Below are 13,067 nucleotides of genomic sequence, written 5' to 3' on the forward strand. Positions count from 1 at the left end.
CTCGCTCTATACGTATAGTCTAGGATAGGCTTACCAGCGTGTGGAATAGACGAGTAGGGAGGTGAGAGGGAGGAAAGAGAGCAAGAGAGGCTGGAGGAGAGGAAAGGAGAGTGAGAGAGAAAAAGAGGGAGGGAGGGAGAGAGGGAGAGAGAGAGAGAGGAGGATTCAGCTCCATCTGTCGGAGGTGCATAGCTGTATTGGCTGTCCGTACGAGTGTGCGTGCATTGGTGTGTGTTCGCAGCGTAGACAGGTCGTTGACCCCGGGGCGCGCAGCACTCTCCGCTACACGTATTCCAAACTACACAAAACATACGACGCTGACGCTTTACAGGCCGTTTCGAATTTAATCTGACGAGTTCGCGCGGGATGCATGCGCAATCAGCAGCCGGGGAAGAAACGGTGGACAGGCTGACTTGCCCCGTGAGAGAGGCCAAAGAGCAAGGAAAAGGGAAAAAAAAAAAAGAGGATCTAAGACGGCAGCGGCCGACGACGAGACGAGGGGGCGAGAACGGGTGAGACAGAGAGAGAGAGAGAGAGAGAGAGAGCGGGACGAGATCGATCGGTTACAAAGCGAGTGTAAGATAGCGGGATTGGCTCTCGAGAGGAAGGAACCAGTCCCCTTGGCTGCTTCCGGCACGATCTCGTGATGCTGATCGCGGGACTCCTTCCATGCGGGGGAGTTACGTAATTCTTTCTCCTGGCCCGTATCTCGACTTGTGATTGCGAGCTCGTCCCGCCGCCGTAAGGTCCTGACAACTAAATTTCGAGTATCGCCCGAGATGATTTCTTTCGCCGGATAAATCGATCACTACGTTTGTGGGAAAAATTGAAAAAAAAAATACAAAAAGTACACCAAAACAAGATTGTTGTATTGTAGATTCTGATAATTATCTTGAAAAGTAGTCTTTAGAATAAGCGATTAAATATTTAAGAATTTTTAGCGAACAATTTTTAGCCCTTTATAAAATTTGCAATTCAATAACACAATCATATTCGCGTCGTTACTTAAATTTAAGTGGACTTTAATTACTTGGAATTTTAACTCGCGGATTAAACAATAAGCTGTTTAAGATAGTTGTCTCGTGACAGTATGGTCTAAAAATTAATAATTTCTTACAAATTGATCCAAATTTTCACTATATTTTTATTGAAGTAATATCTAAGTGGTCCTGCGAGAAAAAAAGTTTACTCAAAAAGCTGAGATAATTGCAATTATAATTAGTAAAACACGTGTTGCATACATCATATTAAGGTTAAAAAAATAAAGCTAAACGGTAAATTTTTTTCCTTGCAGGATCATGTAGATATTACTTCAATAAAGATACAGTAAAAACTTGGATTTCAATTTGTAGGAAATTAATTTTTAGATCATACTGTCACGAGGCAACTACTTTAATGTTGAATATTAAAAAGTTATGACTTCATACATGAAAGCATAACTTGAAAAGAGACGAGCGACGGAGCTAATTAAACACGGCTGCAAAATAACATGACGTAATACAGTCTAAATCGAAATTCCATCGATGCCATTAAGTGTGAAATATAGTCAGGACGAATGGAAATGCGTAGTTGCGATTTCTTATGGAGTTCCGACAAACGCAAATATGTAACTGCGTTGTAATTGTGAACAGGTGACTTTCATTCTGCCCCGTAGTTTCGCGACGATGACGTGAGTGAATATAACACGACGTAGGGCACTGACGTTTACTTTCTATAATTAAGCTAAATATCACATATGCGCGCATATATGAATGGAATTGTTTCTAATCTTATATCTGAATCATCCGTCACAACCTTGAAATCTTTCTCGCGGATATTCTGAATATTTCCTCTATTAAACGTCAACCGCAACATTTTTTATAAATTTTTATTAAAAAATTGACTTTAAATAGATAGTTTATCATTAATATATATCTTTCACAATGGAGAGAAACATCTGCGAATTTTGCCCGAATCTTGTCATAAACAAACTTTTGCAAAAATAATCTTGTATATAATAAAATTAGAAATTCCAAAGCTCATATGAATAAATAAATTAAAATACAAAAACGAGAACGTCGAATCCAAATCTTGTACGTAAATTACGTGTTGATAAAATAATTTATTCGGCACAAATATATATTTTTAGATTCACTATAAAAACAGAATAAATTTCTAAACATTGTGACATTTCTAAACATTTCTAAACATGTGAACGACGAAGCAAAGGGGATAAATTTTCTCTACGACAACGTCGTAGTTGAGTGCGAAAATACGAAGTCGTATCGCAATACGCCTTCGGCTCGTTAGTCCGTTAAAACAGGAAATTTCGACGAAGCTGCGGTTTTATCGCGGTCTGGTTAATAATAGACTGTTGTCGCCAATACAGTCATAAGTTTCACGCAAGAAGAAACGACGACGAGGGCGACCAGGGCAGCTGGTTTCTCCGTTGACATCGATGCCGTGCGATAGCGTGTTGTGTGTACATAATACGCGCGCGGGTAAACACGTGGAAACAGATGTACACATATTAGTACGTGCGCGGTTAGAAATTTATCATATCCTCGACGAATACAAGACGCGGATATAATGATTTCATATTCGAGCACTTCCTGGTAGTAAAACAATAACACTTTTACCTACCTGTCACATTGCCAATGCAAAGGCTGATCAAATTACTCAAATTCATACAAAAATATGTGTTTATGTAACACAAGATATAATGTATCGTTAACGTGATACTTTAGTGAGATAAATATATGCACTTTTGCGACTCTAGCACATAATTTATTATAAAAATAATACATCTCTCAGCCAAAATTGATGACTAATTCAATTTTGGTGGAGAAATTCAATAACTGTTACTTACGTCTTTCTTGTTCCAGTCGTTCTTGAGCATCTTCAACGAATATTCTGGATATATACATCTCTAAAACATAAAATAAAATTATATTTTTATACTAAATAATATTGTTATGTAATTATTAGAACTGCGAAATATTTTATTGTCACAAAAGTGATGACAAATTCCATTTATTATTTCAAAATCATAAATTCTTTCAGAACAATATTTCTTTTTATTGTATAATAAAATTTGTGATTTATTTCATATACGTTAAAGCGATCTGTTTTGCAAAATCTCGAAAAGTCCCATTGATTTTTGGATTTTTGAAAAGCGCAAGGCGCGCATACGCATAGCCGGGACATACGTGTCAAAGACCGGCCCTGACCGGTCGGCACCGGCACACAGTGGCGTGTGGATAGCCGTTGGCGTGCAGAGCGCAGAAATTGACGGTTAAGAAAGCCAAGCTAAATCATATCCTGTCATAATTGCTCACAGTTTAACCTAATTTCTGCTCGCGGCCTACGCGACCACCTACCGAGACACTTTCCCAACCAGATTTAAGAATATCGCGATCGTGGGAAATCGTCCATTGATTGAACTGCGCACGCCATTGAAAACATTAATCACAGATCTTGTTAAAAAACAAAAAATAATGCCCATTGTTGCGAAAGTTATATTTTTTCATAAAAAAAAAAAAAAAAATTATAATTGATAGCTTAATCGTGATGATAGTTCCTTGAATAATTCCTTTAATCTTGATTCGAGAAATAAATACATTTTGTAGACAAGTGTACTTCCGACACACACATCGTGCGAATCTAAGACGCGATTTTTACGAACGGCGAAAGGGCTAGAGCTTTCTAACCCATCAAACCCCCCCCCCCTGTTCTGCTTGCATTCTCGCGAGCACTCCTCGAACGCAGACAATCGAACAACAGGACAAAGGCGCTGATTAAAAAAAGGGGGAGGGGTTAGTCCTTGGATGCAGTTAGTTGCAGGGTAGGTTGTTAGGTTGCCAAGCGACAAACCGTGCGTTGACCTACCCCATCGTTCGCCACGAGTATACATCAGCGTGTCGCGCACGTCGTCATGGATACTGCGTATCTCCGCAGCTAGGAAATCATCGTCTTCGAGATGTTACGCATCTTGTTATCGTAAAAATCCTTTAATATGGATCTAATATCATTCTAACATAAGATAAACGAATTTTTACCGTCTGTATCGACAGATAAAACCCACGCGTCAATTTATAGAACCCCTGTGGCTACGTTTATTTTATGGACACTAATCTTTAACGCACTATACAATATTTTTCAATAATTTAACTATTTTTTTTAAATGTCAAAAACGTTAAATTTACACCAAGCACTATCAAGATCGATTCTACTTTCTTTCACAGAATGAGCTTTTATTCGTTTTAAAACGGTTCACAAATTTCCATTATGAGTGCTTAGACGATCCCCTTTTATACCTGCTTCGTCGCAACTCTTCAACGATATTCGCAGCTTTGCAACGTCGCCTGAGATATATAAATACATCCACCGTAAGAATCACACAAATCGCTGGATATACAATTATATGGAAAGATATACGCCTACAGCGAGATGGTTGCCGATCTCATCCGAGATGAACAGTTAATTCGCTCGGAAATCATTGCCGGGCATCCCCAGAGTTTCCAAGTCTTGCCGATACATTCGTCTCCACTGCCACCGCGCGTCCGTGCCTTCCCCGCCGCCCCTACTTCGCTCAGCCAGACACGTGGATATAGCCACGGTCGTATATCGTATAATGCAGCAGACTACCGGTCCGCCGATCGTAAACCGGGTGCAACGGCATTCTGAGTACCGACGCCGCCGCCGCCGCCAACGCTCCGCGGGTGCACTCCACCAGCTCGTAGGCGACGTCGATCATGGTTATCGAGACTGGATTACTCGCCAGCTAGCTGGCCTAACCCCGACCCAAAAATTCTTAGAGTCTATGAAAATAATTGGACAGAATGTCCGATTGGTTTAAAAGCGGATAAAGTAACTTCGGACTCGGCATTCCGGAATCTGAGAGATTATTTTCTAAAAGAAAGAATAGTGAACGGCAGGATTTTTCATTAAACCGAGTTTGGCTTTAAATGAAAAGAAAGTTCTTAATAGAAAAAGGTAGCAACGGCGATTCTTGCATTGTGCTGCATTGATTCTTTGAAAGTGGAACAGTGGCCATGTCATCTTGAATTAAATATCGCACATCTGTAATCATGTAATACTTTTCATGCCAATTTACATGACGACATAATTGTTGCAAACGTTCACGATTTGTTCGTGCAGCGTATTAATTTCTATCTGCAAAATTGCTTATGGTCGTTTCGGAGAGAATCAATACTCAAATTTACCAGTTTATTTTAATTTAAAGCGACATAAAGCAGAGTGTTAATTTAGAAAGTCAATATTAATTTTAATCTATCTAATCTATTACCTATCGTTTATCATGTATCTATAAAGAACGTCACATATTTTTCATCTTATATAACGATCGTTCACAGAAATTCGAGATAAATTTAACTATATTTATACAGCTGCACTTGCGGCAAACGAACAAGTTGCTGTTAGTTGAATTCTTGCTTCGAAGAGGATCTCTCTACGACTGTGTTCTACACATACGTATACAGAATGCAGATATATTTACGTTAAAGGGGTGTGATGTAAAAGAGATATAGAGTGTACTAATTAACTCGTAATTTGAATATATATAAAAAAAAAATTTTTTTAATTGTTAAGTTGAGTCCAAATTATATTTGTCGTTTTTACAACTTAATGTCAAGATTTTTTATTCTAAAATTTTATAAATATTTTATAAATGTAAATAAAAATTATACTGAAAACAAAATAAACGTTTTCAACCTTTCGTCATATTCGAGAATTTTCTTCCCGTAATGTTTCTTATATTGACAAAATAATGCATACAAACATTAACTATATAAATCATACTACTAGATATTAATAATTGCATTCTCTTTCTCTTACCTCTCAGTATAATTATCAGTTTATTGCCTAACTTTTATCAAACTCAGGTTCAAGAAGATCAACGACGCGCGGCATCACGCGGCGGTAGGGCAGAATGGAACACAATCAGACACGGAGCGCAATCAGACATCCCTTAATTTACGTGGTAAGAGTAGTTATATCTTCAGCGTAGCGAGGGAAACGTGGATTACTAACGCGGAGTCTGGGACTCATCACGACATTACATCATTAGCGGGAGAAAAATTAAGAGTTTTGATATTTTTAAATATTTCGGGCAAGCAACTTAATATTCTTGCATAAAGTGCAAGTACCACTTGACATTTCGGAGTATTCTAGAAAATAGATTTTCGTAGCAGCAAGTATTGTAGGTATCGCATTCCGAGAAGCAATACATTCAAATTCTATATTTGCAAATTAAACACTAAAAATAATTTATAGCATAAGCATATATTATCAATTATCAATTTCATAAGTAATAATTAAAAACGCCCGGACAAAGATTCGGGCAACTTGCAACAATCGAAATAGTACTTGACATGAAATTATCATTTGTGACTACACAATTACACACACAAGTAACAAGCAACATAGTAGCAAAAGAATTAAAATTTTCAAAAAGTGTGAAAATTCGAAAAAAATATTTTTGCTCAATGTGTCCTACTCTGCCCTGCAACGATATAAATCCCAAAATGGTTAACACCTAGCGCCAAGATCCTCCGGGGAGACCCGCGCGCGTTCAGGATACTAATTAATTAGCGTCCACCGCGCTCAGCGTATACAATACGCCTTGCGCGCGCGCGCGCGCGAGAGAGAGAGAGAGAGAGAGAGAGAGAGAGAGAGAGAGAGAGAGAAAGAGAGCGCGCCCTCGCTTAGCACGGCGGAGATGAGTGTGTACATGCACAGTCAGTTTTGAGGGTCACGTTCACAGGCGCGGCGCGCAGCATCCCCCCGTGACGCCGTCGATTCGGTGGTTGCGCGAGGTCCGGGCCGTGAGGGGCGCGAGACACGGAAAGGGGTGAGAGCGAGGAGGGAAGAGAAACGGCGGGAAAGAGGACGAAGGGGGTGAGAAGAGAGCGATGTACTGCCGGTGGAGCAAGGATTCGCTGCCGGGAGCAGCGGGTGCCGACGGCGGCGGGATGCAAGGGGTTGTGGATGCACAGCTGAGCCGTCGTCGGTCGATGCAACTGCACGCAAAACCCCTCCACGCTTGCACTCCCCCCCCCCATCTCCTCTTTCTCTTTCTCTTCCCAATCTCCTCCCTCCCGCCGCCGCTCCCGTTCTTTCCTCGCGCCCCTACCAACCTTCAACCACCTCTCCCTCCCCCCTTTCGTCCTTCCCCTCGCAACCCCACCCGTCTTGTTATCCCTCCATTCTCGCTGCACCCTCGGTCAATGACCTCCGCGCGAGGTAACGCATCGCAACGTCCGACTACTCTCTCCCTCTTTCCCTATACCTGTTCCGCTCGCTCCTTCTCCCACCCTGTCCGCTTCTCGCTCGCTCCCCCGTGCAGCCTGCACCGGCTCTGCTCGCTCCCCCGGCGAGTGCAGTTTGTTTACATCGGTGCGGGACTTTTAATCGCGATCGATTCGTCGTAGTCCCGACTGGGCGCCAACGTAGCACGTTTGGTTAATTAACGTAGCCGCGAAATTTCCTGAAAGAAGCACAGCGCCGCTGAGAGGGGAGAGATCGGGCGCGTCCTGAGAAATTAAACGACGAGCCGAGGGTGGCGGAGAAGAGGGCGGCGTCGAAGCTGTCGCCAGGGTCGCGGCTAGGGCTTGTCGAAGTTCTAGTTCGTGACCTGGGAGCAGGTGCCGGGTGCCCACCCGCGTACACCTCCCCCCCCCCTGCCCGCCCGCCATGTGCACCCAAGTTTCGATGGCCGCTTAAATTCTCTGTCAGTGCGGCTAACGAGATTAGGCGAATTAATTCAAAATGATTAATTGGCTCCGTGCATGATATCGGACTGGCGTTGCTACCAAACAGTCGCGAGAAAGTTTGCGCGCAGCTTCAGCTTAGCGGATTCGAACTAGAATGATGGACTGCGTGTGAGATTTTGCTAAATTACCATGCCAAACGGTGTCGTGAAACTGATAAGGGGGAAAAAAGAGGCGAGAAAGAAGAAGGAATAAGGAAGTTGTCTAATCTAATGAGGTAAAGCACGTAACGAGCTTATTACTTATATCGTCATTTTGGTATGTCTGAAATTGTGCAACCCGCGGGAGTTAATAATATCAAACACGTGTGACAAACGATTCTCATTGTTCTCCAATTCAAATTAATGGACGCTGCATTCTGCTGTGCGGTAGATTAGTGCTCCGGACGCTTCATTAAATGCTACCATTCATTTGGCACGGCAGATGCACCGTTCAAATTTACCATATACATTGTACGATAATTATTTAAAGTTCGAGTAAATTTCGAAGCCGTCTTCATTACGCGCGTGTTTTGCATCTCCCCATTATAATGTAATTCTCAGTTTGTTTTCTTAGCTTCGTTAAATTCAACGATTAAGCGCGATTCTCGGAAATAAAATTCAATTGCAATCTTCCGGAAATTTATCGTAAAATTTAAATTGCGCCCTCACATTGGACTCGTCGCTGCTTTGCCGCGAGGTGAAACCAAAAATTCGAGACCTCGCACTTCGCGCTGGCGTAGAGAAAAGATATCGCAAATACGGTAGCCTTCAAAACAGTGGCGGCGAGTTATCCCCCCCGTTCTCAACCTCGCCTTTGTATTCTCCCCCCGACCTCTCTTTCCCACGGGATCGAAGTGGCTGAAGTCGCCGACTGCGGGAGAGGAGAGGCTCGATTGATGTCGGCGGAAGTATTCTCCCGGGACACGTCAATTTGGGCGCCTTTCTAGATTCCCTTTGCCCTTCCCGCCGTATCTTGCGCCGACCTGCACTGTCTTTCTCACTTCCTCTCGCTTATGATTCTCTCGGTCAGAATAATGCAGTGGTATTTCGTTTTATTCTATATATCATTTTTCTCGGCTTCCGCGAAGAAGGAAAGATTGGAGAAAGAGAAGATGCAAATACACCTGGCTGCCCCAAAGCTTCGCCCGCGCTAACATTTCGAAATCTTTACATTGCAAAGTGCGAGTGATCCGACGCGCTGTACGGTTCCAAAATTCGGAATATCTTTCACTCGAACGTGTCTTTTTAAAAAAGGAGAAATATTTTAGGCAATACACATTCGAAATGTGTTCGAGTGTAAATACAGCTGTCCGATCATTTTTCTCATCTACGTGATACTGTTTCGCGACATTCGCTAGGCATGTGACTTTAGGCCTCGGCGTGCTGAAAGGTGTTCGCAGGTCTTTAACCCGAGATATCTCATGTGCAATAGTCGCACACACGGCGGAGGTGACGACGGACCAGGTTCAACCGCTTCGTCGTCGATAAGGCAGCGGGTAGAGTCGCTGGATTACTTACCGGCAGGAGGCGATAACGCGCGCCCGGAACGGACGAAGGCGAGCGATTATGCTCCGCGTCGTCGGATTATGCCGCGATTTAATACGGGGAGAAAACGGATAACTGGCGGCGAGCAGGCCGCGTATCGCATATCGCAGCGCGCGTTCCTACACCACTGAGGGAACCCCTAGAGAACGTTTCAGATTTGACAGATGTTTAATCGTACAACACAAAATGCAAATTGTAAAAAATCTTGGTAATCTTTTCAATGATATCTTCGTGGATGTCGTGAGATATCATAAAAAAGCTTGGATTAGTATTAAAATAATTTTTCGCCAAAACGTGAAAACATTGGTTTATTACGTATTATTTATATCATGTCTATCCATTTACTTATTTTTACATTTCCTGAGAAATTTCACCAAATTAAACTAAATATAAATATGTCTTGTGTGAGCTTTTCGTCTTCGGCCTGTAAGCTCGTGAAGAATTTCTACAGAAATTTCTATGAGAAATATACTTCACATCTTAACGTTGTGGTCGTTGCGCAAGTTATATGGCTTTAAACAAAGGCATAGAGAAACTGTAGAGGCAATTATGCAAACGTAACTTTCCAGAATGACGCTGGAGAATTCACCTAAGCGACGATTATAGCAAGTCTACAAAATGGAAATGTCATGAATCGCGTGCGCACTGTCGCGTGCCAATGTATCATATTTATATTTTAACCACAACAGTTTGAAACGAATTAGAAGATATTAGATACGTGCGTTAGTGCAATAAAATACACCGGAAACGATCGATCGATTAGAATAAAAATTAATACAACTTTTATAGCCACAACGCAATAGATTCGATTAATAATTTTTTAGCAATTTGTGACCCACATTTCCTTTACGACTTGTCCATCTTTTTATCAATAAATAATCTTTATTGAAAAAATAATTAACGAAAAAATAGAAAGGATAAAGTTTGTTATTTATTTTTTTATTCCGCCGCAATAATTCAGCATGAGATCTATTTTCGTATATAGTTATTTTACGAATATTTTTGTCCCAATTTATTTCTTTCATCAGCCACTATGCAACGTTATTATATCATCCTTTCAATTGCGAGAGGAATAAGCTAGTAGATTAAAAATACATAACAAAGCGTTAGCTAACCGATAATTAAGAATTGTGCGTCTAAAATACATCATTAAAATGAATGACTACGATTTGTGCCACTAACAGCTTTATTAGACAGAAGGAAATAACATCATAACCGTCTAATTTCTTTCTGTTTCTGCTATTAATCAGCAACTTGAAACAAGAATGTCAATATTTTGCAAAATATAAGTGAAACCTGATTAATCTAAAGTTCGAAAATCATTTCAGCTTTTCTATCCATCTTCTGTCACAAATATATATGATATCATATCATAAATCAATATCGAGAAATGAAAGCAACGAGTGTCATCTTGCGACGTGAAGGTGTAGCAGAACGGATGTCCTAGATCTTAGATATGTATGACAATTTCTTCCTTTTTTTTTTGCTGCGTCATGAAATAACATCGATTGTCCAAAGAGGATGCGATAATTTTTGTCAAATTATGATGTCAAATTGCGTCAATTTCATGATTAATTATAACTATTTTTTTCATTGCCACGTAAATTTATACGAGAAATAATTTCAGCGAGAGACCTCGGTAGATATCAAGAGAGAGCGCGTTAAGTTTTCTGAACGTTGCCCTTGGGTGCATTCTTCCCAAGAGTATGAGAAAGAAACTGCTAGTTCAAGTTTCTTACGCTCTTTCATAAATAATTTTATATAGCCACAGCCGGCGATTACTTGGTGGAATCTTGCTTTACGGAATTCCACGGGCCTTAGTCGGAAATTGAAACCCTTCCCCCTAATAATAATCCATGTTGATCCTCATGGTTCGCCACGCAGAGAATATCAATTGCTGAAAAAAATACATCTTTAACGTTTTATTCCGCCATTATTGATCTTGATTAGTTTCTTCTGCGTTGAAACGAATAATATTCGCAAGATTCATTAATCTTGAAACTTTCGCCATAAATTTACGATAGGACGAATGTTTTTGCAAGAAAGTTGAGTCGAGTATTTCTCTTATGGCTGCGTTCACCGTGTCAGTAACCGACTTTTTCGCGCAAATACATCAGAATCGCATTGTTTACGAAGCATCGGAAGGTGCAGCGCTCAAAGAGTAGACGTTAATCGATTTCTTAATTATGTGCGGACACTCGCAAGTGGCGGTGGAGTGCATCAACTTCTAACGGATCGCAGAGAGATTCCGAAACTTCCGTAAATCGGATCGACGGGGCGACGGGAAAATAAAAAAAAGAAGAAGAGAGTATGAGATTCTAGTTATCCGAAGCCAGCGATTGCTGTCGATTCTCGCCACGAAAAAACAAAAGAGATACGGGACGACCTCCCATCCCTAACTGACAAGCGTACTTCCCCCGCGCATCCTATCCAGATCTCTTCCGCATCGTGACCATCCGTAAGCTATCCGCTTTTCTCTCTCGCCAAAACACCAATTCTCCCACATTCCCTTTCATCCCCTGTGCCTGACATTCCTCTGTCCCGCGTAGTTGGTCGATTGACGAATCTCGACGAAGGGAGAAGGCGAAAACAAACAGAAGAATACACATTCGATGAGAGAGAAGAAGAAGAAGAAGATGCGAGAGGGGCGAGAAGTGATGACCGAAGGTGTAGAAAGCGGAGGTAGAGAGAAAGAGAGGAAGACGGATACAAAGGAGAACGCGAAGTCGACGATACGGCCGAAGGGATTGAGGGAGGTAGAGCGCGCGCGAGGTGGCGACGGAGGAGGGCTCGCCTCGCGGTGTGCATTGAACCCAGGCCGGTATCGAGCCAACCAACTCACCCAACTCGACAGCCACCCCTATCTCGCCGTTCCCTATATATCCCCATACGTAGGTAGGTGCACACCGAGAGGCCGCGCATCGAGGCTGCTCCTCTCCGTGCATCGTGAGCCCGTGGTGTGTCTCGCTGCCACCGCTGTTACACAAGAGCCCCGGACCTGCCACAAGCGAAGTCGCAGTGCGCAGCCGGGGAGTGTTTACTATTGGCGCGCACGCGCAACCGGCAACCCCCTGATCCAACGATTCATGTTCGTTCTCGCGAGGGCGTATAGTGGGGAGGGCAACATTGGAGGTGGTGATCGTGGCAAAGACCGTGGGGAAGGGGACAACGGTTGCGAAAAGGGAGAGGAGAGGAGAGGAGAGACGAGAACGAGGCCGAGAGGGACACCGAGTGTGAGAGAGAAAGGGAAAGAGAGAGAAGCGGAAAATGCTAGTGGCCGTTATCGAATGTGAGGCAGAAAAGAGGAGGAAGGGGTGGGGGGGAGGAGGGGAGGAGGAGAGCAGAGGTGCAACCACCGTGTCGATGATGCAGTGGGGAGGCGGGGCGAGGGGAACAACGGACTATCCACGTGGTGGGACCGAGCGGACAGGCGGACGGGTGCATGCAAGAGAGGTGCATGCAAGAGAGGTGCATTCTCCAGGTGGGGAATCCCCCTCGCCGACGTTTTATAGCGCGTAACCTACACCCTGCATCGCCCGCCGATCGACGGCGACTGCACACGGCCGCCCGCCGATGCAACGGCGGTCGCGGACGCCTGCCCGCGGCGGGAGAGAAAGTGCAGCGGATGCGGCGACACTGGAGCCAAAGCGAGGGTCGAGCGATTAATGATCGTTCTATACGCCGGCGTTGCACCGAATGCACGAGCCGCGAAGACCGAGAGTCGCTCCCCGCTGTTCCCCGTGTCTTCAGATATCCCGTTACTTTTGTGCAA

The 13,067-nt window shown here is 43.0% G+C and overlaps 1 protein-coding gene across 1 annotated transcript in view; it reads left to right on the forward strand.

The window, feature by feature from the left end:
* The window catches only part of Hr4 (Hormone receptor 4), a 168,137-nt gene that overhangs the window by 38,262 nt on the left and 116,808 nt on the right, over positions 1 to 13,067 (forward strand). The gene's annotated exons all lie outside the window — the stretch shown is intronic.

This window comes from Linepithema humile, chromosome 5, assembly GCF_040581485.1.
Source record: "Linepithema humile isolate Giens D197 chromosome 5, Lhum_UNIL_v1.0, whole genome shotgun sequence".
In the NCBI taxonomy this organism is placed as follows: domain Eukaryota; kingdom Metazoa; phylum Arthropoda; class Insecta; order Hymenoptera; family Formicidae; genus Linepithema; species Linepithema humile.